Here is a 23,807-nt window from a genome sequence, read left to right as displayed (position 1 = left end):
CAATAATCACTAAGTAGGACAAGTCAGGAAATAAGACCATTCCATTTATTTCCATCAGCCCACCAAGTCATAGGCAGGCACAGCAAGAAGCTTCTAACTATTCAGGACCATCTAGATCTCTTGAACCAACCCCACAAAACTCAACTCTTGACCCTCTCCCCACCCCAAAGGGAGCAAACTAGCTGGAACTTCACACCACAGGCTGTTCCCTTTGTTTACATGTGGCTTTACATTCTAGACCCTCTTTTTTTCCCACTCAGAGGTTAAATGGATAAGTAGTGTGGAGTAAAAAGTGATGAAATCAAACTTTTAAGAAGTAAAGCTTAAGATTTCAATGCTTCTATCAGATGGTACCTGGGAAGAAATCCAGGTAGAATTCTGACACCCAAGGGCTCCGGGTACAGTGAAGTAATCTGTAGGTCAGGAACAGCATGGGGTGGGGAGGCATGGGGCCAAGTTAGCCCAGAATGTGTGCAAAAAGAAGTCCATGGCTTGTTTGACTGGGGCATAGAGCATGTGTAGGGGTGTAGAAGGAATCGAGATCAAAAGTTGATCAGAGGCCAGAGGAAGGAGAGAGACAGAGACAGAAAGACAGAGAGAAGATAGACAAATATAGAATGAGTTTCACCAGTGAGGGAAAGAGTGTAAAGAGGATTTGCCTAAGATGGGAAGGTGCAAACAACCATCTTGAACAAGACTGCAGGGGACAGATCTGAGCAGAAAGAGGGGTCAGAACAGCAGGTAAAAAGGCAGCATCTGGAGAGGTCCCAAGGGAAGGGAAAGTGTGTGTCAAAGCGACACATACAGTATTTGAGGCGGCAGGTCTGTTCTTCATTGTGCTGGGGAATTGGGATAAGTGAAACATAAAAACATACTGAAAAAAATGTTTTAGTCTAGAGACTAATGTTTGCTAATGTTGGCTCCTTGACTCCCCATGACCAAACAAAGATAATTAAACTTACATCCTTAAGTCTATCACTTATCACACTTTCTCAGCATCTTCTCTTGTGTCCAGAAGAGAAGTCAGGGGAAGATAGGAAAATAGGGTTTTAAGAAAGGCCTTACAAAACTGGGAACTGGTTGAGTCTGAGCAGTTAGATAACAGCTTTGGATTTCTGGGCACAAGGAAAGGTGTCAAAGCAAGTATTAGTAAGCAAGCTGTCAGTCTTAATGAATGAACTAAGGCATCGATTAACACAGAAGCAGGAAAAGTACCATTTATCCCGTAATTGTTTGGCACAGGGCGATGAAATACCTTGGTTCTAATTCTCATTGAACTTTAAATGGATTGTAGTCAAGGAGTTAGGGTTATACAGAGTTAAAAAGTAAACTGGTTGAACTTGTATGTTGAACGGACACTGAGCTTGAAGACAAAAATGCATATTCTCCATGGCTGATTTTATTTCTAGCCCCCATCTGTTAATTCTGGAAGCTCCCTCATGTGTCTCTTTCCCTCTGAAGTGATGCAAAGATGGTTTCAACATGTTCATGGTGGGAGTGGTTTTCTCCTAGTAAGGACTCAGTCTGCCTTCCCTATGATGGAAAAGAGCCACAGGAAGCAAATGCCATGTCTACTGCCTCTTCAATATCAGCCTCAGGGCTCCCCAAAGCCCCAGCCTTTACACATTTATCTCTTCCTGTTCTGTGTCAATTTCAACAGTGGGGAATGCCCTGGGGCTGGAATAGACACAAGATCCAAATGAATCAATGTCCTATAAACCAAGTGCTATGCCTTCAAGCTAGGCAGAGCAATTATTACCCAACACAGGTGCTCAGGCTGGCTCTCAAGGACAAGCAGGAGAAGTGAATCCATCACAGCCCTGCCATTTAAGATGCATTTTAAACTGCAGTCGCCCTTCTGCACAGACATCATTCATTTGTGCTTTTGGTGTCATTCTTCAGCATTCTTTCCAGGCTGGCAATTTGCACAAAAGAAACAAAGGAAAGGCCCTGGGCTTGTGGGTTTAAAATTGAAACTGATATAGGGATGAGATTGCTCTTGGGCAAGGGGGAGAAAAGCTTTGGTGTGAGAACATCGTAGGCATTTTATTTAACTACAAATCCTTCACCCCAGCCTGGGATTGTTAATTACAATGTGTGTGTGTGTATGTGTGTGTCAACACATGTCTGTGCATGTGTGCATTTCCACAATAGATATAAGGAAGTCTAAGTTGGATGCCTTGTCAGACATTTAATTAATCTCCGTTAAGGAATATGGAGGGTAAATGTAGGTATATCCTCAAGATCCCACTCTGATGGGGGAGACAGAGAAGTAAACAAAAGTTATAATATTAGTGATCAGGTTAGCAGCAGAGATGGACAAAGGGAGTGCAGGAGCATAAAGGTGGGCGTTTGACACATCTGGAAGGAGTGCTCAGGGAAGGCTTCCTGTCTGCCAGGTATGCCTGAACTGAGTTTCAAAGAACAAGAGTACAAAGCAGGACCAGGGAAGAGCATTCAGAACACAAAGAATCGTATGTTTAGAGAGAGTGCTGCATCCGGTGAGGTGAAATGGCTCATCTTGTGTTAAGCACAGTGTCTGGGGAGGGCAAGAAAGGAGAGATGAAAACAGAGAGGGAAGTAGGCCCGGTTGCTGGTGGACATTTGTCAAGCCATGACAAAGAGTTGGACCCCATGCTGGTTCCAGGAGAACCATAAAGGAGTTTTGTGGAGCAGGATCTGCCATCGTTCAACTACGACTCCATTGAAGTGAAGGTTCTAGACAGAGTTTATTCTTTTAGTACTGAAAAGCATTTTGTGGAATGATTTCTAAAATGTGTCATGTACTTAATTTCTTCTTAACAAATATTTTGGACCCAAAACATTTGATCTCTCTTTTTTCTGAATTCTAACTATTGTAAGTTGGTGCTTTTTCTGTGTTGTCTACTTACTATTTTGAGTTGTGGTTTTTGCTTTTCCATTAGAATATAAGCTCCTTGCAGGTGTCACTCCTTGATTTTTGTTTTTGTTTCGTCTCTTCTTCATTTGTTTGTTTTGCTTTCTCACAGTTGGGATTTTTCACATAGGAAGTGCTGATGATCATATATTCTAGAAATGGCAACTGCAAAAATCAGAAACTACGGTCAACACACTTGGCTTGATGACTGAGTTCGTTAATCTACTCCCCGACAAGTTGAGCTCTGGTAGACAGTTTCAAGGAACCTGGCTACTCACTGAGGAGGGATGTTGCAAGGTCTCAGAATGTGGAGCAGGAGGGCAAGGAAGACCGGAAGAGTGCTCAGCAGTGTATTGAATTGAGCTCTAAACAGACAATCCTTGTGAAGCATCCATTTGAAGAGCTGGTAAAAAAGAATTGGAATGACACCCAGGATAACAGGATAGAAATAAGATATAAAGGAGGCCATCTGGTTGGAAATATAAAGTTAGAGTCATAGCGTAAAGGTGCTAGAAGTTAACAGAATTTAATGGTTCTATTTTGGTCTGAACTGAAAGATGATTCAGACATCAAAGATCCACAAAGATTAAGAAATTAAGACCACGAAAATCTAGATGGAAGTTTAGGTATACTGATGTGTCATGCCACAAAAGGATGGTGAGAAGACTGTGAGGTGATGTTTTGCACGAGCATCTACAGACCACTGTGGATCACAGAGAGGGGGCAGAGCCATATACTGCACCAAAATATCCAAGACTGAAGATGCTGGGATGGGCAATGACTATCACTAACCTATAAAATGCTAAACTTCTCTTTTTTTTCCAAAGTATAACTTACAGAGTATCCTTAGATTTAGAAACTTGTTTATACTGTATAGAACAAAAATAAATAAGCTTTGATTGAGATTCTGAGGATGAGACACATAATATTTTTTTGTCTTTTTGGGATGGACAGTGCTATTAAAGACATGCAATGTAGTCACCAAAGATTCATGATGTTAAGAATGATGAACAAGGCAGTGTCATAGAAATGTCACCTGAGTCATTTTCCATGATGAATAGCAGGGATGTAGGACCATGGTATTTGTACTCAGGACTGACTTAGTCATAAAAGTTGTGGCAGGGAATTTCCACCACCGCTAACTCAGTTGTGCTGGCAGAATGGCATGGGGAAATTCTTTGCTATGAGCTGAAGTTGCTCTGGTGGCTGTCAGAAGGATTTTGGCTCATTAAACAAGAGCAAGTCAGACTTCTATGCAGTCATGCTCTGTGCATATGAAGGATCTTCCGTGAACCTTGATTTGTCTCCCCTTGACAGTACTACCCTTCCAAGGTAGACCAATCAAGTGTAGACACATGTAAATGTTCTAAGGCTTAGACTCCAGGTCCTCCAAATTATCTGAAGAAAATAAAATATTAAAAACCATGGGATCACACTTAGAAAATGCAGGCAACCATAAAGCAGAAAAATCACAACCACCATTCAGACATATTCTCATAATGTCAGGAAAATTTTCTTTCAACCTATGTATGTTTCTGTATGTGTGTGAATACATATATACTTACATGTGTATGCATTCAGTTAGGATTATGCCACTCTTTTGTTCAAAAATTATCTTTTAGTGAATGTCCTGTGTACTTATGGAGAAAAATAGGTATGATAGTATTTCACAGGTGTTGTAATAGAGGTAAACAGGATGCTAGCGCAGTAGGTGAGACATTCCCAAATCTGTCTGGTTGAAAGGGTCAGCAGAAGAAGAGATGATGCCTGATCAGAATTCTAATGGATTAATAAGAATTGTTTAGGTAAAAAGTAGGAGGGGCACAGGGAATATGAACTGAGACACTAAGTTGTCCAGAGTTACAAAGCTTATAGCATGTTAGGGAAACTGCAAATGGCTTGGTATGGCTGGAGGATAGTATTTGCAGAGGATATTAAAGATTGGTATGTGAATTAATAGAGAAATCAGTTCAGTGGAGTCAGATACCCCTGTTTACTCAATTTTTTTTTTTTGAAATCCATAAAGAATCAACATCAGCAACCTTCAAAATCCAAACTTAGGGAAAAAGGGGTTGTCAGTGAAAATGGAAGCCTAAGAAGCTCCAAAAACCCTCTGCTCCATAAAAGCAACAAGAAATTGGCAAAATAATTGTCAGAATAATATTTTTTAAGATTTTATTTATTTATTTATTTGAGCAAGAGAGAGCATGAGCAGGGGGAGGGCAAGGGGCAGAGGGAGAGGGAGAAGCAGACTCACAGCTGAGCAGGGAGCCTGATGCAGGACTCGATCCCAGGACCCTGGGATCAGGACCTGAGATGAAGGAAGATGCTTAACTGATTGAATCACCCAGGTGTCCCTTATCAGAACAATTGTTAAGAGGTCTGAAAATTGGCCAAAATCTTTCAGCAATCTGGAGAGTATTTATTCAAGAAAAATAGCTGAATCTCAGGAATAACAGTGAGCTATATGGAATTTTAACTTGTGGTATTTCTAGCCCTCATTCCCTGTCCCACAGTAACCTTAAAAGCTAGCAGCCAACGATCATGGCAAAACCAGCAGAAGGGCAGCCACTGAAAGGGGCAGAATGAAACTGGTGCTCTTTCAATGTCCCATCTCCAAGAATTGCCATTATTGACCTATCTGGCAGTCCTGTGAAAAGCCTCATTCTCAAGGCTATTTCTTTTTTCTTTTTTCTTTTTTTTTAAGATTTTATTTATTTATTTGAGAGAGAGAGAATGAGAGAGAGCAAGCACATGAGAGGGGGGAGGGTCAGAGGGAGAAGCAGACTCCCCGCCGAGCAGGGAGCCCGATGCGGGACTCGATCCAGGAACTCCAGGATCATGACCTGAGCCAAAGGCAGTCGCTTAACCAACTGAGCCACCCAGGCGCCCTCAAGGCTATTTTCATTTGTCCTAACTTGGAGCTCCCCCAGTGTGAACAGCCTTTTTCCTAGGGAATTTGTTTAAAAAAATAAATGGCAATTGTTCAACATTATAGCTGCCTTAGGCAGTGGATGACAGTTTGAACAAACAATAGCTACTCAAAAAGCTTAAAAAGAAAAGCTGTGGAATGAGATATTCATAGAAAGCTTTGAAAATGTTTGACACGTTCCTCAGAATATATAAGGACCAGTGTATGTGTAAGACTATACATCTACTCAGGGCTTTGAACATGATCAGAAGACACCTGATGATGCTCTAAGCTCCCACTTTTGCTAACCTTGAGGCTCTGCACAAATAAGAAGTAAAGGGTAAGGTGGAATTGTCAATGCCTGGCTTATTGTTTAAGGGGTACCCCAGCCCACACACATACAGCCTATGGACAAAGACTGGGAGATTTGTTAGCTCCAAGCATTTAAGAAAATTTTAGTCTAATAATTAGCTAACACTGAGATAACCAGGCAGAGGCTTCATTATCCATACATGACAAAAAATGCAGACTTCACAGAATTAGTTCAGAAAAGCCACTAAACAAGGGGTGCATGTGTGGCTGAGTCGGTTAAGTATCTGAGATTGAGCCTTGCATTGTGCTCAAACCTGGGCATGGAACCTGCTTAGGACTCTCTCTTTCCCTTTCCTTCTGCCCCTCCCCAAGTTCATGCTCTCTTTCTCTCTATTTCTCTCTAAAATAAATAAATAAAATCTTTAAAAAGGAAAAAAAAAAGGAATGCCACTAAACAAACAATAACACCACTAGCAACAACAACAAAACCTGAGTGGGGAAGAGAATTTGATTTCTAAAGTTGCCACAATATATTATTTGAAATGTCCTGTATTCAACAAAAGAAATAAAGAAAAATGGTATGTCTCATACTAAAAAAAAAAAAAAAAAAAGAGAGAGAGAGAGAGAGAAAGAAAGAAACTTTTGCATTTTACATCTTTAAATTGGTGACTTATATGGCCCAGGTACAGGGAAAAAAAAAAAAGTTATCAATGAAAACTATTCCTTAGGAAGTCCAGACATTGGAATTATAAGACAAAGATTTAAAGTTATAATTTTAAATATATGCAAATAAATAAAGGAATCTATGTAAAAATAATAATCATATATATGATATATGCATATATGGATACATATGATCAATCACATGAATTATAACCTTAAATCCTACAAATAACACATCTTGGCAGATTCCATTTTCTTTATTTTACTAAAGAGAAAATGTTAAGTGACATGCCTGAGTCTCTCCCCACAGGTGCCAGAGTAAGGATTCAAACCCTGTTCAACTGGCCCTATAGGCAGATCTTTTTGCAGTGTATTGCACTGCTCTGTGCTACCTCCATCCTTTTGTCATCCCTCTATGAGAGTTGAAACAAGAAGGCAGAGCATTGCTTTGTTTGACCTCATCAGGGAACATACAGATGGGGTGACTAAAATTTTTTGTCATTATGTGCATGAACTCAAATGACCACAAAAGTGCCGCTAATATTAATTTTGGCATTAAAAATATTTTTGCAAGCAGAGAAATTTAAAAATATGGAATCAATGAATAATGAAGATTGATTGTAATTTGTGTGATAATAGTACAAAAATGCTGGAATAAATATAGCTATATAGGAGCAAAGCATTTATATACTATTGAAATTATGCTGGTATTCACTCAAATTAGATTATTATAAATTAAGATGTTAATTATAACCCCCAGGGCAACCACTAAGTAAATAATTAAACAACAATATCAAATTAAAGAATGACAGGGTAATTAAAAAAACGCATTAGGTACTGTTATTTAACGTGAGAAAAGACAGCAATACAAGAGAAATAGCAGCAGATAAGACATCGACATACAGAAAACAAATAGCTAGCCAAGTGGCAGATGTAAATCTTACCTAGTCGGTAATTACATTAAATGCAAATACATTAATTATCCCAAGAATAGATTAAAAATAAAATAAAACTTGATCTAAACTATATGCTGTCTACAGATAAATGCACTGTATATTAAAAAATAAATAGAAAGAAAGTAAAATGAGGGAAGAGAGATAATCCATGTAAACTGTAAACAAAGGAGAGTAGAATGACTATAAAAATATAAAAATAACTGGCCTCAAGATGAAACTTATTATTAGAGACAAAGAATGATATTTATAGTGATACATCTGTCAATATTCAAGAAGATATAACAATGCAAATATATATGTACCTAAAAGGAAGGCCCCCAAAAACTTCAAACAAAAACAGACAGAATTGGAGAACTAGACAATTCAACAATTATAGTTGTAAACTTCAATACCCCACTTTCAGTAATGATAATGTTTTAGACAACAGAGATGAATGAGTTATAAATACTCCTTTCATCCTGTGAGCTGCTTCTCATCCATCCAGGCCCTGCTACAGGCAGATCTTGGGCAAGGGTTGGCATGACTCTGGCATTAGTCTTCGCTGTGCATCAATTCAACTTTGCTCTTAACTCATAATATTTTTGCTCTCTCATAATCAGATATTTTTTTTTCTTTGTCTCTCAATCAAGAGGATGAACTGCACAAATAAGGAAAGGTTGTTTTTGAGCATATGCTCTGGTGTAAGTGTATGTGCTCAAAGATGTTTGAAGAATGCAATGAATATTCATCATTATGCGGTTAGCATCGAAAGGTGAGATTGGCTGAGTTACATAAAGATCAACGCAAATTTGGAGGAATTATACTGCTAAAAAGTTTGAAAACAACTCAGGAAATATTCATTAACTTCTAGGGCTTTCCTGTTAATGATATGACCTTTATAAATATGACAGGCTGATTATTAAAAAGTAAACAGACTTTCTGTTTTCCAGAAATTGTTGGTATGAATTTTATTGCAACTTCCCTCATTTGAGATTGGAGTTTTGTTTTCACTGTTCCATGTGAGGTTTCAATTGCTGTGAGGTCAGAAGTTAATAATTAAGGATGTAGGGAAAAGCTATTTACCCTTTTCTTCCTGGGTGAAAATTTACAAAGTTTTGGTTTCAAAAGTATCAGACTTCAGTGTCAGATGGATACAAGAAATGTCACAGAGAAACAAGTAGAAAGATTTATAGAAAGTTTCTGTTGTCCTCTTCATCAAACTTCCTGATTGTGTGTGTGTGTGTGTAAAACCCAATGACAGGAACAATTTTCTATCTAATGGGATTTGAGTAATAAAATAATAATAAAATATATGGGTTTGAAATAGCCACAGAGAGTAGAAACATTATGTTTTCTCAAGTAATAATAAAGCAGGTTGATTGTAGATGAATAAAATTTCCTTTTTCTCGCCCCAAGGCTTATGTTCTCCTTTCTGTTGTTTATAAGAACTGTCATTTGTCTCCTGGACCAGTTATTCCAGACATTTTCAGTAGAATCTAGTTTGTGGAAGGGAACTCAAGCACTTTCTATGCAGGGAAGTTACATTGTGGATGGATGGGGAGAAGGGCAGGTGAGGTGGTGAACATTGTATTCATCTGCCAATCATATTTAATCATTGTGGGTTGGGGGAGTAATTAGAACTCTGAATTGCTTTTCAATGAAGACTCCTAGGACATCATCCCTATTCTTCAGAGTCAGGTTCCATTTTCGGTGTATGTATGTGTATGTACGTGTTTGCATGCACACACAGCACGTATTCTATTCCATACTATGTTTGTTTTAGAATGTTTGGAACCATATGGGTAAGAGATATAATAGGTTGAGTTTCTGAATATTTGATAATTGCATGGTTTTAATGAAAAAACAATGCAAATTTTATTCATTCGTTCAATGGTAATTTATTGGGCAATTGTTTTTATGGCAGGCACTCTCTTACAAGAGAAGATTTCAGTCCAAGAGTATTGTACAAAATAATACATTCCATTTAGAAGACATTTAAAAAATAAGTGGCCAAATGATCTATTTCTCATATAGCTGCCTTTCAGAGCTCCTAAATGGTAGGGTATTTGGTGAGCTACCAGCTATTTTGGTACTTTTTACCGGTAATATGTACTAAAGAGGGATATTTATAGCTCGCTTGGCAGTTAAAGAAAAGGATCTTTCTCATCTGTGTGCTAATATAAATCTAAAGTTAGTTAAAGTTGCTGGCATTAGGAGAATAGTTTGTAAAATTATGAATTTTATGTTGAGCATCCAAAAGTTGAAGCAGCAGACTATAACTATCCCAAGACCCCAAGATAGATAATCTCTTCATTAGATTCCCAGGAAGATAAATAAAACACTATTTAAAGCCAATTTACTCATACTAACATTGTCTTATATATTTTCTTTTCTTTTTTCTTTTTTGTATTTTCTTAATAAACAAATACTAAAAGGAATTTGGGCAACACAATTTAAATGCAAAAAAAAAAAAAACCCATGAATTCTCATATTTGCAAAGGCTAGGGAACTAATTTTTTCCATTTGCTTACTAGAGGCATAACCTACTCATGAAAAGTCCAGAGGAGGGGAATAAAATGAAAATGAAGCAGTTCTAGGTGTTGGCCACTGGATCCAGACAGGGGAAGTATTTCCATCTAGTTTGGCTGTGCTTTGATGTTGAGTCCATTTTATGCAAGTAGAATGAGGGTTGCCACAAGAAACCAGCTAATGCATGAGTAAGACTAATTATTTATTTAGGTAACCTCAAACTGAGGCAAGAAAAATGAAAGCAGTGAAATGTGGTATCAGACTGTACTCTCTTATACAAAGGACTGTGCAGCATAGAACACAATACCAGTATGACTAGAAAAGGGAAATAGTTTATAAACAATTTATGGATATTTCTCTTTTTTTAAGATTTTATTTATTTATTTGACAGAGAGAGAGAGAGAGTGAGAGAGTGAGCAAAAGCCAGGGGAGTGGGAGGAGAAACAGGCTCCCGGCTGAACAGGGAGTCCCATGTGGGGATGGATCCCAGGACCCTGGGATTATGACCTGAGCTGAAAGCAGATGCTTAATGACTGAGCCACACAGGTGCCCCAATTTATGGATATTTCTGAATACTGTTTTGGTTATTTGGGCATGGGACTAACCCCTTGCATTACATAAAAGAAAAATACACCGTGATGCTGACATGTGGCATGGGTTGAGGCAAGTTGTCTGGCACATTCAAGTACACACTCCTTATTGGATTGAATATCAACATTTTCACTATCTACATTAGGTACAATTAAATATCTAGTCAAGTCATCTGTACTAGGCATTATACAGAAGGACCTTAGTCCCTATTTTAGAAATACTGTTGTAAAGAAACTAGTTGACCTTTGTTAATAACCTGTCCAAATATTTTGCAATAAAGACTTCTCTCTTTAAAATATGACATGCCTTGATATCACAGAACATACCCGGAAATGATTTGATTGGAATGTACAGTCCAAGACAGGTGCCCAGTAGTACTGACTGTGGAGGCTAAGTGAGGCTGGTAGATGTGCCTTCTTAGGGGTGGGTGCTGGTGAGCAGGGTCAGATAGACTGAACAGGTCAGCGGCTGTACTTACCAATGTCACCCAGAAACAACAGATCCAGAATAAGGAATGAGAATCATTGTCAAGAGAAAGCCATGAAGATAATGCTGGAATATACTTAAAATAATATTTATACTAAATCTGTAGAATAAAGGGAGCACAAAAACAAGAGTAGAAAATGCAGTACAGGTCAACACTAATGAGCAAAAGGGAAGGATGGGAACTGGATGTTTTGGGGGAATGAAGCAAAATTAGAGAATGTCTGAAAACAAAGGTGAAGAACCTTGGATAAGGCTGCCTATCTGAGTTGAGATTGGGGTTTGGCCAAGTTAGTAAAGCCAAGAAACCTGAACACAGTCTGCATCCTATCTATCTTGTTTGATTATATTTTCCTTCTTTCTAGACATTGGTTTCTGGGTGTGTCAAGCAACCAGTGTCATTATCTACTCATCCTTTGGCATACTCCATGTCCTACTCATCACCTCACTTTGCACTGAGCCATTCTGGAATGCTCCCAGAGTCAGCATCTCTCCCAAGTGGAAGTTTGTCTGTTTGTTTTTAAGATTTATTTATTTATGGGGCACCTGGGTGGCTCAGTCATTAAGTGCCTGCATTCAGTTCAGGTCATGATCCCGGGGTCCTGGGATCAAGCCCTGAATCAGGCTCTCTGCTCAGCGGGAAGCCTGCTTCTCCCTCTCTCACTCCCCCTGCTTTTGTTCCCTCTCTCGCTGTGTCTCTCTCTGTCAAATAAATAAGTAAAATCTAAAAAAAATAAAAGATTATTTATTTTAAAGAGAGAGAACACAAGCAGGAGGGGCAGAGGGGGAGAGAGAGAGAGAGTCTCAAGCAGTCTCCAAGCTGAATGTGGAGCATGATGTAGGGCTCCATCTCAAGACTTTGAGATCAAAGCCCTGAGATCACAACCTGAGCTGAAACCAAGACTTGGATGCTTAACCAGCTGCACCCCTCCAAGTGAAAGTTTTAATAACTGTTACTGACAACTGCATTAAGTGGCATTTGAGTACTTTAGGGAAGGAGAAGGAAGCAAAAACAAATCTATTTATGGAATAAAAGATAAATGGTATTATAGGATGAAAAATGACCCATGTTATCATGTGGGTATCATGATATTAGAAATTAGGGATTTTTTTTAATTTAATTTAATTTTTTAAAGATTTTATTTATTTATTTGACAGAGAGACACACAGTGAGAGAGGGAACACAAGCAGGGGGAGTGGGAGAGGGAGAAGCGGGCTCCCCAAGGAGCAGGGAGCCTGATGCGGGGCTCGATCCCAGGACCCTGGGATCATGACCTGAGCCGAAGGCAGATGCTTAACGACTGAGCCACCCAGGCACCCAGAGAAATTAGGGATCTTTAATGTAAAAACAAAGAGAAAAGGCAGTTCTAATGAGAAATACTGATCATTCTTTCGGAGTGTCTTATGCACAGATTCTTTCCTAGGCTTCTCATACTTTCTTGTGCACTCGAATCACATGGGCTCTGTGACAGTCCATATATATTTTTTTAGTAGGTCTGGGGTGCAGAATGTTTCCAGCATGTTCCCAGGAGGTAGCAAAGCTGCTGATCTCCACACCACATTGAGAGTAGAGGGACTCTCAGCTAGTAACTACAGGGCAGGGACTGTTCTATTCAGTTCTGTCTCCATGATGCTAAGCTCAGTGCCTACCACCTAGTAATTGCTCAGTAAATGTTGTCGAGTGGTGGTATTACTTAAGCTTATCTGAAAAATTTTTTAATATACTGCAAAGATATATGGAGGATGTGAGTGCAAGGATTAAAGAAGTCAGAAGAGAAATAAGAATTGAAAGAAGAAAGAGATCCAGGGTAAATCCATAAAAACATGGGCATGTCATCATTTAATTTGGAAAGTGGGGATAATGTGAGGGCAAGAGGAAGAGCCAAAGGAAGACACAGACACATAGATAGATGTTAGATAGATAGATAGATAGATAGATAGATAGATAGATAGATAGATAGATAATAGATGATAGATGTGTCAGGAAAGTGGGAAGAGGGACAAGAGAAGGCAGCATATGTAGAAGCAGGAATTTTCTTGATTAGCAGAGTCTTAAACATCATGTAACGAGTATAAGAAAAGTACACACAAGTACATATGTGTAATGAGTAAAGATTGGGTAATAGGGCATTGGTGCTGAACATTTAAACATACAATGTCACATTTAAACCATAATTGGTTCCTATCAAAACACAGATGTTTGTGATGAAATTGTGAAATTTGGTTCAACGTCTGAAAATCAGTTGATGTAATATATCAGTGAATAGAAAAAGTCACATGATAATCTCAAAAGATCAAAATGTTTGACAAAATCCAACACATACTAATGATAAAATACTCAACAAACTGTGAATAGGAGGGAATGTTTTCAACATGAGAAAGAGCACCGATGAACAACCCACAGCTAACATCATACTTAATGGTGAAAAACTGGATTAATTCCTCCTAAGATTATAAACAAAACAAAGATGTCTGCCTTTCTATTTAACTGTATAATGGAGATTCTAGTCAGGATAATCAGGCAAAACAAACAAACAAACAACAACAACAACAAAACCAAAAGGCATCCAGATTGAAAAGGAAGAAATAAAACTATCTCTATTCACAGATGAAATGATCTTTTGTGTGTGTGTATATATATATATATAATATATGTGTGTATATATATATATAATATATATGTATATATAATATATATGTATATATTATATGTATATATATGTATATATAATATATATGTATATATAATATATATGTATATATATAATAGATATATATATACATTTGTATATGTGTGTGTATCCTAAAGAACCCCCTACAAATCTATTAGAACTAATAAATGAGTTACTAGTAGAATATAGAATAGAGTAGAGAAATGAATGTATATGTTCACACAAAAACTTGTAAATGGATATCTCAAATGCCCATAACTGATGGATGGATAAAACAAGATGTGGGGCATCCATCCCATGGAATATTATTCAGCCATAAAAGGAATGAAGTGCTGATGCATACTACCTAGAATAACCTTGAAAATATTATACTATGTGAAAGAAGCCCATCACAAAAGGACACATATATAATATTACTCCATTTATATGGAATTTCTAGAGCAGATAAATCTATAGAGATAGGAAGCAGATTAGTGGTGCTTATGGCTGGAGGACGAGGATGGGGAAAGAAAGTGATTGCTGAAAGGAACAGGATATCTTTTGGAGGTGATAGAATATTCTGAAATTGACTGTGGTGATGACAGTTGCACATATCTGTGAACAAATGACAAAAAGACTGAAGCTAAGTGGATAACTTGTATGGTATATGCATTATATGTCAATAAAGCTGTTAAATAAATTTTAAAGAAGCTGCTTCTGATGAAATTTTGGTTTTGTGTTTTCATTTATATATTCAAAAGATATGAAGCACCTACTATATTCCATGCACTTTTCCAACACTGGAAATCAAATAAAGTGAGAGTCCTGACAGAACCACGTTGTGCAGCCTGCACACATTTCTGTTTCTGCCAGTAGGGTGTGACTCAGTCATACAACAGGTGTTTGTTGAACACTAGCCATGCGCCTGGTCTTGAGATGATAGAGACCAAGGCCATGGTCATTGTCCTCAAAGCATCTCATCTTCTAGAGGGAATGCAAGCAAATATCAAGGAGATGACACAGAGGGGGGATTTAATCCACGCAGAAAGCCTCAGGTCACAGAGGTTTCTGAAACCTTCCTGAGAGAGAGCATGCCGGAGCTATCTCTGGAAGGGTGGCTAGGTGCTGGCCATTTGGATACGGCAACAGCCCTACAGGTCTGGCAGGGCAAAAACGGGGACAGGACAGAAGCTCAGAAGTCTGAGTGCCCCACCTTCAAAGGAAGCGGATAGAGGATTAGTGGGGAAGCTTCCTTTTTGCTTCTCAGTTTCATTGTCCTTCTACCCTCTTGTTGGCTAGGAACCCCAGTAGCAGAAGAGAGCCCTATTCCAGGTTCAGGGAATGGGGAACTCCCAGGTGATAAGAGGTAAAAATAGGGATAGCCTGGGGCAGAGGAAAATCCAGAAACAGAAGAAGTCCTCAGTATATCAGTAAAGTATCCAGTTCTAGGAAATCCTGCAGGATTGAGGATTTAGGAGACTGAGTAGTCATCAGAAGCTTAGCCATTGGTTTAAGAATAATACCTGGGATTCACAGAGGACATTGCCTTCCGAAGCACCTGCCCATCTATTCTCTGCTCTCCTCCTGGCTGTGGGCAAGGGCTATTGGGCCTGCTGAGGGGAGAATCTCAAGGGCCTCTCTGAGCTTGTGCCATGGGGGCCCCTTCCTATGGACCCTTCCATACTCTCTGCAGCCTGGAGGGCCCTCCTGTTATCCTTGCAATAGGGAAAGCCATTTTCTGAACCACTGCTGCAATCTAGACACTGTGTTAGAGGCTGAAGAAGCATTTCATCCTCACAATAACCTCCTGTGATGTGAATTTTCATCCCTGTCCCTACTGAGGAAGTTGAGGATCAGGAGAGTTAAGTAACATGCTCAAGACAACACATCCAGTAAAAGGTAGAATTGAGTCTTATGCCCAGATAAGTTTGTGTGCTTTCTACTGTAGCTCGATGCTTCAAAAAAGCAAAGCCCTGGGTTTCTTCTGAAACCACTGAATTTACAAAACTATTAAAATATAAATGAGGGCTTTAGAAATTTTGGAGAAGTGGTAATTCTTCCCCAAGCCATGTGAACATTGCCAACATTAGGGAGTCTTTGAAGGCATCATTATATAATAGGTGCATACATATATTTATACATAGTATATATGCATATAATATACAATTAAGCTGTATAATATACATTACATATGTACATATAGTAAATGTAAATCTGCACACACACATACACATGCATACGCATACGTACGCACACAGAAGTCACAGAATCACTGCTGACCCCCTGACTCATCCTCTGGCTGATCAGGTAAGTTTACAGATAGTCGTTTTGGAGGGTCTGAGCAGGAGCAGTTAATAGAAGAGGTCCACCTTGGTACAACCTTAACTGATAGCCTCTTTGTAGCCTACAGTGTCAGAAGTAGTGTGTGTGTGTGTGTGTGTGTGTCGGAGGGTTATAGGAAGAAGTAGAATAACTTCAGATTCCAAAGACTCCAGAAATGCATATGATAATTCCTAAGGTTGATTTGTTAGGGAGTTTGCATGTTGGAATGCATTAAATTAGAAAGGTGACTACAGAAATGAAGCCATGGAACTTAATATTACGTGTGAATCGCTCTCAGAGTTAAATCAGCACTTTTCTTGCCTTCAGCATATATTTGAAAGGAGCTTATGCCCTTTTGGAGCAACCCAGTGAATTTAAACAATAAAGCAAAGGTCCCCTTCCAGGTGGACGTAATATATAAAGACAAAAACATCAGCTATAAATCAATGCATATTGATTTAAATAAGTAGGATCATTGCCCTCCAGGAAACCTAACTCAGAGGCTGAGCAGAGTAGTATCCTTATTCAGAAACCCATTGGCTTTGCATTTCTAAGCAGAAACCCAAAAGGGCATCCCAGGCAAGACCTAAATTGCCTGTATTATCTTACAGTTTCAGATTTTATCCGGATGTTGTGTACATCAAAGCAAAGCCGGACAGAGGCATCAGACTATGGATGTGGAAATCTTTGCTGGAAGGCATCTGTGTCTGTTGTAAATCAAACTGTGGCAGTGATAAGACACTTTCATAAAGAGAGATTCAGGCCGCAGCCCCAGGAAGTACAAACTCGGATCACTTCTGTGTTGTGTCCTGCTGATCCTCCACTAGGTGCTCCCAGTGTGGTCCCAGATATTGTGATAGAGCTTCACCTATATTAATTTTTAATTCAATCCTTATAATAATAACCTGATGAGCAGGTATTATCTACCTCGTACACCTTGCTTCTGGCCAACAAAGTCAAAGCAATATGTTACAGCATATAGCCACCTCATTCACAACCCATTCACCAATTCACATAGCTCATAATAGAAGAAACTGCCATGGACAAGCGTGGGAGTCTGGGAATCTACTGCTAATCTTCACTCTTATTAGCTGTGATCTGTCATTAATTAACTGTATGCTCTTTGGCAAGTCCATGTTTGCTTCTAGGCCACAAACTCTTTAACTGAAATGTAAAGATGGAATTTTCTGGCTGAAGAGTTCCCAGTATGCCATTTTCCTTTGATTGGAAAAAGCACAAAATCCAGGATCAGGAGAAAGTTTTGAATCTCGAACTTAGATTCAGATCTGGCCTCCCTTTTCCCAGGCAGTGTGAAACAAAGCCCCTTTGTAAACCTCATGCTCCTGCCTTGCAAAATGGGAACATTTTAACAGTGCACTTACCCACAGCCTCCAAATGCTGAAAGAGGACACACAAACTGTAGTCAGATCTTCTGATGGAAAGTTCAAGTGAAAGTCTCTGGCCTTGCAAAAAGCACGTACTTGAGCAATAAGAAACTTCCTACTATGGCCACCATTATAAGTGCTATCAGGGCATTTAGCCACAAAAAACCTTCCATTAACCCTACTTGTACCAGGAAATGGTAGGTCACACAGAATCCTCAGTCCATAACATTTAATAAGCCCTCCTCTGTTGAAATATTCCCTAAACTGGATTGCTTGTTCTCTTGTGGCCATCCGAGGACTGCCAAATGTACCTGAAGACCAATTAGAAGAAAGTCGCTCCACTTTTTTTTTTTTTTTTTTTTTAAGATCTTATTTATTTATTTATTTGACAGAGAGCACAAGTAGGCAGAGCTGCAGGCAGAGGGAGAGGGAGAAGCAGGCTCTCTGCTGAGCAGGGAGCCCGATGCAGGGCTCGATCCGATCCCAGGACTCTGGGATCATGACCTGAGCTGAAGGCAGACACTTAACCGACTGAGCCCCCCAGGCATCCCAGTCTTTCCGCTTCTTAAAAACCCACCTTAAATAGACTTCTTGCCAATCAGTGTTTCTTCTTTTTGCCCTATGAAACATACTCTCTTCCAAACACTGAAACAAAAGGACAGTAAATGGGTTTCCTCGCCACAAGTTTATGAATATATTTTTTTAAGATTTTATTTATTTATTTGACAGAGGGAGACACAGCGACAAAGGGAACACAAGCAGGGGGAGTGGGAGAGGGAGAAGCAGGCTTTCCGCCGAGAAGGGAGCCCGATGCAGGGCTCGATCCCAGGACCCTGGGACCATGACCTGAGCTGAAGGTAGACGCTTAACCGACTGAGCCACCCAGGTGCTCCTATGAATATTTTTTAATTTATTTTGTCTTGAACTTGGTTTTGTCTTTGACTACAAAAAAGGGTTGAAGTGAAGAAAGTCCAGCTTGTAGATGCTGACTCTTTCCCACAGTCTAAATTAATAAGCAAGTAGAGAACAATAAGTAAGTCTGAATACCACCAATTAAGGTTTCAGTATACTACACCTAATTATATATTACCTAAATATGGATTCTTTTGTTCTTTAAAGTTTTCCAAGCGACTTGCACATTTTGACTGGTGGGTTATTAGACCAGTGCCTTGTCTTGGAATAATGGTGATATTGGCCATGGACAGAGGCTTAAGGCTGTCCCAGGTACTGAACAGGGCATCTGTCTTTTATCTAGCTGAGACTGTAGGTCCTTCATCAGTCACAGAATTGCCTTGTAGGTCTCCAAAGTTTCCAAATTTTCTAAAGCTTTCTCCCTGTCTTTGTTTAGCAGAAAACTCACCTTTTATGCAAATCCCATTCTATAATGAATTCCACCCAGCCATTCATTTTTATAGACTTTTTTATATAAACATACTGCTGAGGTGTTTCTGATTGCACCACATAAATCATAATGGTAGGTTGATTTTTTTTTTCTAGACACTTTGTCTTTTCTCATACCTTCCTTATTGTTATTAAATCAAGCAAATGTTTACACATTTTGATGGAAATAACACAAGAAAAGACAAGATACTCTTGTGTACGCTAAAGGGCTGGCTAAATGAATCATTAGGATCCAGCCTTGTAGACACATTCATACAGCAGACAGATACTAGGGGAAGATAAAGTTCAGAATATACATATGTAGATTATGCAAATAAACCTCCACTGTTGAAATAATATTGTTGAAGTCATAAAAGGTTAAATACTATTTGTTTAATTTTATTTTTGAAATGGAGATTTCATTGGTTTTGCGGAAAGCTTCTGCCTATTATAAAATTTTGGAAAGTCACAGCCTATATTCATCAAGGGCACACACACTGGTAAGATAAAGAAAAGTCTCTAAATTGGACTAGCCCTTTTCAAAACAGTAGGGTCAATTAAATTTTCTCTTAAAATCTTCCAACTCATTTTTCCTTGGTTCTTTTGCTTCCCCAGCAGAGTAAGGTGATCAAGAAGTCTTCTTTTAACAGATAATATGGGAACCATGATTTTAAAGACCAGATGGATACAGACATTTAATGAACTGAAGAAAGAGCACCATTGCTGGCATCGTGCAGAGACAAGTAATAAGGCACTATTAAACTTGGCAGGTTAAAGGAATAGGAAGAAGCAGTAGAAGTGAGGGGGAGAGTACAATAGAAAGAAGTGGAAGGGGTAAGCAGGGACCCCGGGTGTAGGGATTTCAAGGGCAAGATCAAGGTTTGTAGTTTATTCTTAATTCAGTGGGAAGCCACCAGAGATTATAGCAGCAGGATTTTCAGTAGGAATTATATAGCGTACTGAAAAGTGTTCCATTCAAATGAATTCGATGAAGGGATTTTTTTTTAGAGGTATGGGAAGTGTGAGGGAGGGAATTGCGAGACATGCTGGGGATTTCAGGAATTAGCACCTATTGGAAGATCTTACCCCCTGGCTTGAAGGTGAAAATAGAGTAATCAGTGTTACCACAGTAAATTAGAATCAGAGCTATGGAATAAAGGCTGTCAACCAGAGTTATTGACCTAAAGAAATACAGCCACTGTTAGAACAAACAAGAGAGAGCAATAGAATAAATACCTCAACCTGTCCCTTCTCTCCTCCTTTTTGCTTTCTGGTGCCAGAGAGCAAGGGAGCCTCAATGATGCAGTTTGTTCAGGTCAGGGGTAGTGTTCTGACCATGGCAGAGAAGGATGAGTGACTGATGGGAGCAGGGTAGCAAACATAGATGAACTGCACAGGAGTTTTATATGGGACTCATAAAAGAAAATGTTTTGGACTTAAAAAAAATGTTTAACCTGAAATTAACAGTGATTTTCTGAAAAATAAAATGGCTCATGGTTTTGTTTGAAACACAGCAAACTGAAGAAATGTCAGAACAGCAGAGACTGGCAAGTCTCGGTCCCCGGCTTTGGTTCTGAGTTCGACCAAGACAGAATTCAGAGCCAAGCTCTTAAGATATCAACTGTTTAATAGTGGTCAAAGCAAAAGTGCACTCTCTGAGTGGGAAAGCCAGAAGGCCCAGAGGTGGCAACTGTACCAAGGGTCAGGGTTGTCTTGTTTTTTTATACTTGCTTGGCTTGTGGGTCATGACCAGGGAGATCTGATAGAGGTTGCCTTCAATCATCTAAGGGACTCCTCCTACGAGTGGGGAGGGAAAGTTTTTGGCCTTATAAGGTCCTTGTTGGAACTGTCATGGCAGCCATCCCCTGCAAGGGGTGTCAAAACCACAGTATAAATAAAATGAAGCTATAGGTTACTGAAGGGCAGTGGTTATGGGGAAAGTACATGTTTGATCCTCAAGGCTTCCCCTGATTGTTTGCATTCTGCAGGTGGTTGGTGGTTTTCATCTTTCTGGTCAGACAGTCCCATTCCGTGCTCATATCTAGCTATGGGAGGTCAATGGAACAGCTCCTGAATCAGGCCATTTTAATCCTGGTCAGGAAGCATTATCTTTGGATGAAAAGTGATCAAAAACAGGTGAAGACAATGTTCACAGGCCTAGATGCACCTAATCTCCTCTTGTCGACTGTTTGCGTAGCATGCTTTCATTTCAAAACCTGGCTGTATTGAGTTATTTGGTCAGGTTTTTTTGTTCTGTTCTGTTTTGTTTTTTAATGCAGTTTTCTTGAGTCCCTCAGGCACATTGAGCTTTTTTATCACCTTTCAAAATTCTGATGCAGAGTCATATTTAGGAACCACTAGTGTAGCACCTTGACTACAGGTTTTGCCGATGCAAATAGATTCCATGGTGGGCTCCACTAATGCTGTAGTTTTAAACAATTTACTTCTTAGAGTTTTATTTCTTTTTTGTTAAATGGAGAAAATGACATTCCTTTCACGGTTGTTACAAAGAACTGAAATACTAAAAGTAAAGCAGATATGAGTAATAGTGAAAATGTGAAACATCTAAACGTGTGAGCGGCATATAAAAGCATTTTTTGAGGGAAAGTCATAGTTGTAAATGTATACACTAAAAAATAAGACTGAAAACCAATTAACTAAAATTTACTCCGAGACATTAATGAAAGAATAGTAAATGAAACACAATAAGTAGAATGATAAAAAAAGGAAACAATGGAAACTAAATAGAACACGCATGCATAATATAGAGTATTAATAAATCAGTTTGTTCTTCAAAAGGAGAAATATAGAATACAAACCTTTATAAAACTAATCAAGTAATGAAGAGCAAAACAATTAACTAATATTAAAGGGAATCCTACAGATAATAAAAAGATACTGAGAATATTGTGAGAAACTCATACTTACTAAAAAAGCAGAAACAAAATACACAAGCACTCCAGATGCAGATAGCTTCAAAATATTTAACTATCCCAAACTCTTCTAGTTTTTTCTTTAATCAATCTTACATAAAGTATCTCAGAGACTTAAAAAATGGGAAAAAGTCTCAGTTGATTTTATGAGGGCAGCCTACTCAATATCTCAGAGCCTAACAAATTATAGGAAAATAAAATTATTTCTTTCATGGACAACTCTAACATGAAAGTGGTAATCTTCATTCAGTGAGATTTAAAATAATTATACACAATGATCAAGTTGGGTTTATGTTAGGAGTAAAATGGCTTAACATTAAAAATTGATTATTACATTAACTAAATAATGGGAACAAATCATGTATCATCTCAGATAATACAGAAGAATAACTTCATTAAATTCAACACCAATTTATTTTATATATATAAAAATGTTTTATCAAAATTAGAACAAAATAGCAATTCATTTATTTGGTAATGAATTTCCACAAAGGAACAAATATACAGTAAATATCATAATTAATAACAAACCACCGCTCAGAAATAAGATCACATGGGTTTAGACTGTTACTATTACCACTTCTACTAAACAGTGTGCTAAAATACCTAGATGTTAAATAAGAGAAGAAAAATAAGTATATAAAGATTGAAAATGAAAAAAAAAATCAAACTGCTATTAATTTGAGATGTGAAAAATTCAGGATACCAAGAAAATAAGCCATTTGAAATTTTGGAGTCAACTGAATATTTTTTAGTCAAGACACCATATTTTAAAACAGAAATTTTCCGTCCTCCAGCAGTTGTTGAAAAATACATTGCTCTAGATGGAGAGTCTTATATGAACAAAGATAAGGTTAATAAGAAATATTAAAGGGATAGAAAGAGAGTCCAAGATGGTAGCATAGGAAAATCCTATTTCTAACTCCTCCCATGGACACACCAATGTTACAATGATATTTAGAATAATTCTCCTGTAAAAAAACTGAAGAGAAGCAGAATAGCTCTTCCATAACACAGGACAAAAAAAAAAAAAAAAAAAAAGTCCTCATCAAGATGGGTAGCAGGGGCAGAGAGCAGTCTTGACAAGACCTCCATACCCCGCACAACAGCCAATAAGAGGCAGGAGTATCACAAATATGCATCTGCTCTTTGAAGAGTGAGGGGTTCAAGCCCATTTTGGGAACCCAAGCCTGTGGGACATTCCCCCAAAACAACAGGCCTTGAAAATTAGAGGGGCTAATGTCTGGGAGAACTGAAGGGCTGTAGGGAACCAGGATCTCACTTCTGAAGGGCTTGTGCACAGACTCACTCACTAGGAGTCTGAAAGCAGAGGCAGTAGCTTAAAAAGCACTGCACCACATGTCAGGGAGATTTTTTTTACTAGTCTTAGGAAGTGTAAGCTTTGCGTAGTGGCAGTATCGTAGCCAATGAGGTTTATCTGAAGCACGATTATTGCTAATTGAAAACTTAGGAAGTATACCTGAGGGGCAAGGGGTCAACTGGAGATCTTTCTGGGGACACAGAACTGGCTGTAACCATTTTTTAAAAGATTTCATTTTCTCATTTGACAGAGAGAGAGAAAGAGAGAACAAGCAAGAGGAGGAGCAGCAGAGGGAGAGAGAGAAGCAGCCCCGACATGGGGCTCGATCCCAGGACCCCGGGATCATGACCTGAGCCAAAGCAGATGCTTAACCAACTGAGCCACCCAGGTGCCCGTGGAACCATTTTTTTTTTTTTTTTTCTTTCTTTCATTATTGCTAGCTGGGCTGGTGGGCACCATAGCTGCTCATCTTGCGCCAGCGTAGCCCTGTGGCCA

The 23,807-nt window shown here is 38.8% G+C and overlaps 1 pseudogene; it reads left to right on the top strand.

Annotated features, from left to right (window-relative positions):
- Nucleotides 1–23,389: 23,389 nt before the first annotated feature.
- LOC118012808 lies at nt 23,390–23,551 on the top strand (annotated as a pseudogene).
- Nucleotides 23,552–23,807: the final 256 nt, after the last annotated feature.

The sequence above is a fragment of the Mirounga leonina genome, unplaced genomic scaffold (assembly GCF_011800145.1).
Source record: "Mirounga leonina isolate KUSES-001 unplaced genomic scaffold, KU_Mleo_1.0 Mir_151, whole genome shotgun sequence".
In the NCBI taxonomy this organism is placed as follows: domain Eukaryota; kingdom Metazoa; phylum Chordata; class Mammalia; order Carnivora; family Phocidae; genus Mirounga; species Mirounga leonina.
The sequence above is the reverse complement of the archived record's forward strand: the minus strand, read 5'-3'. Positions and strand labels throughout refer to the sequence as shown.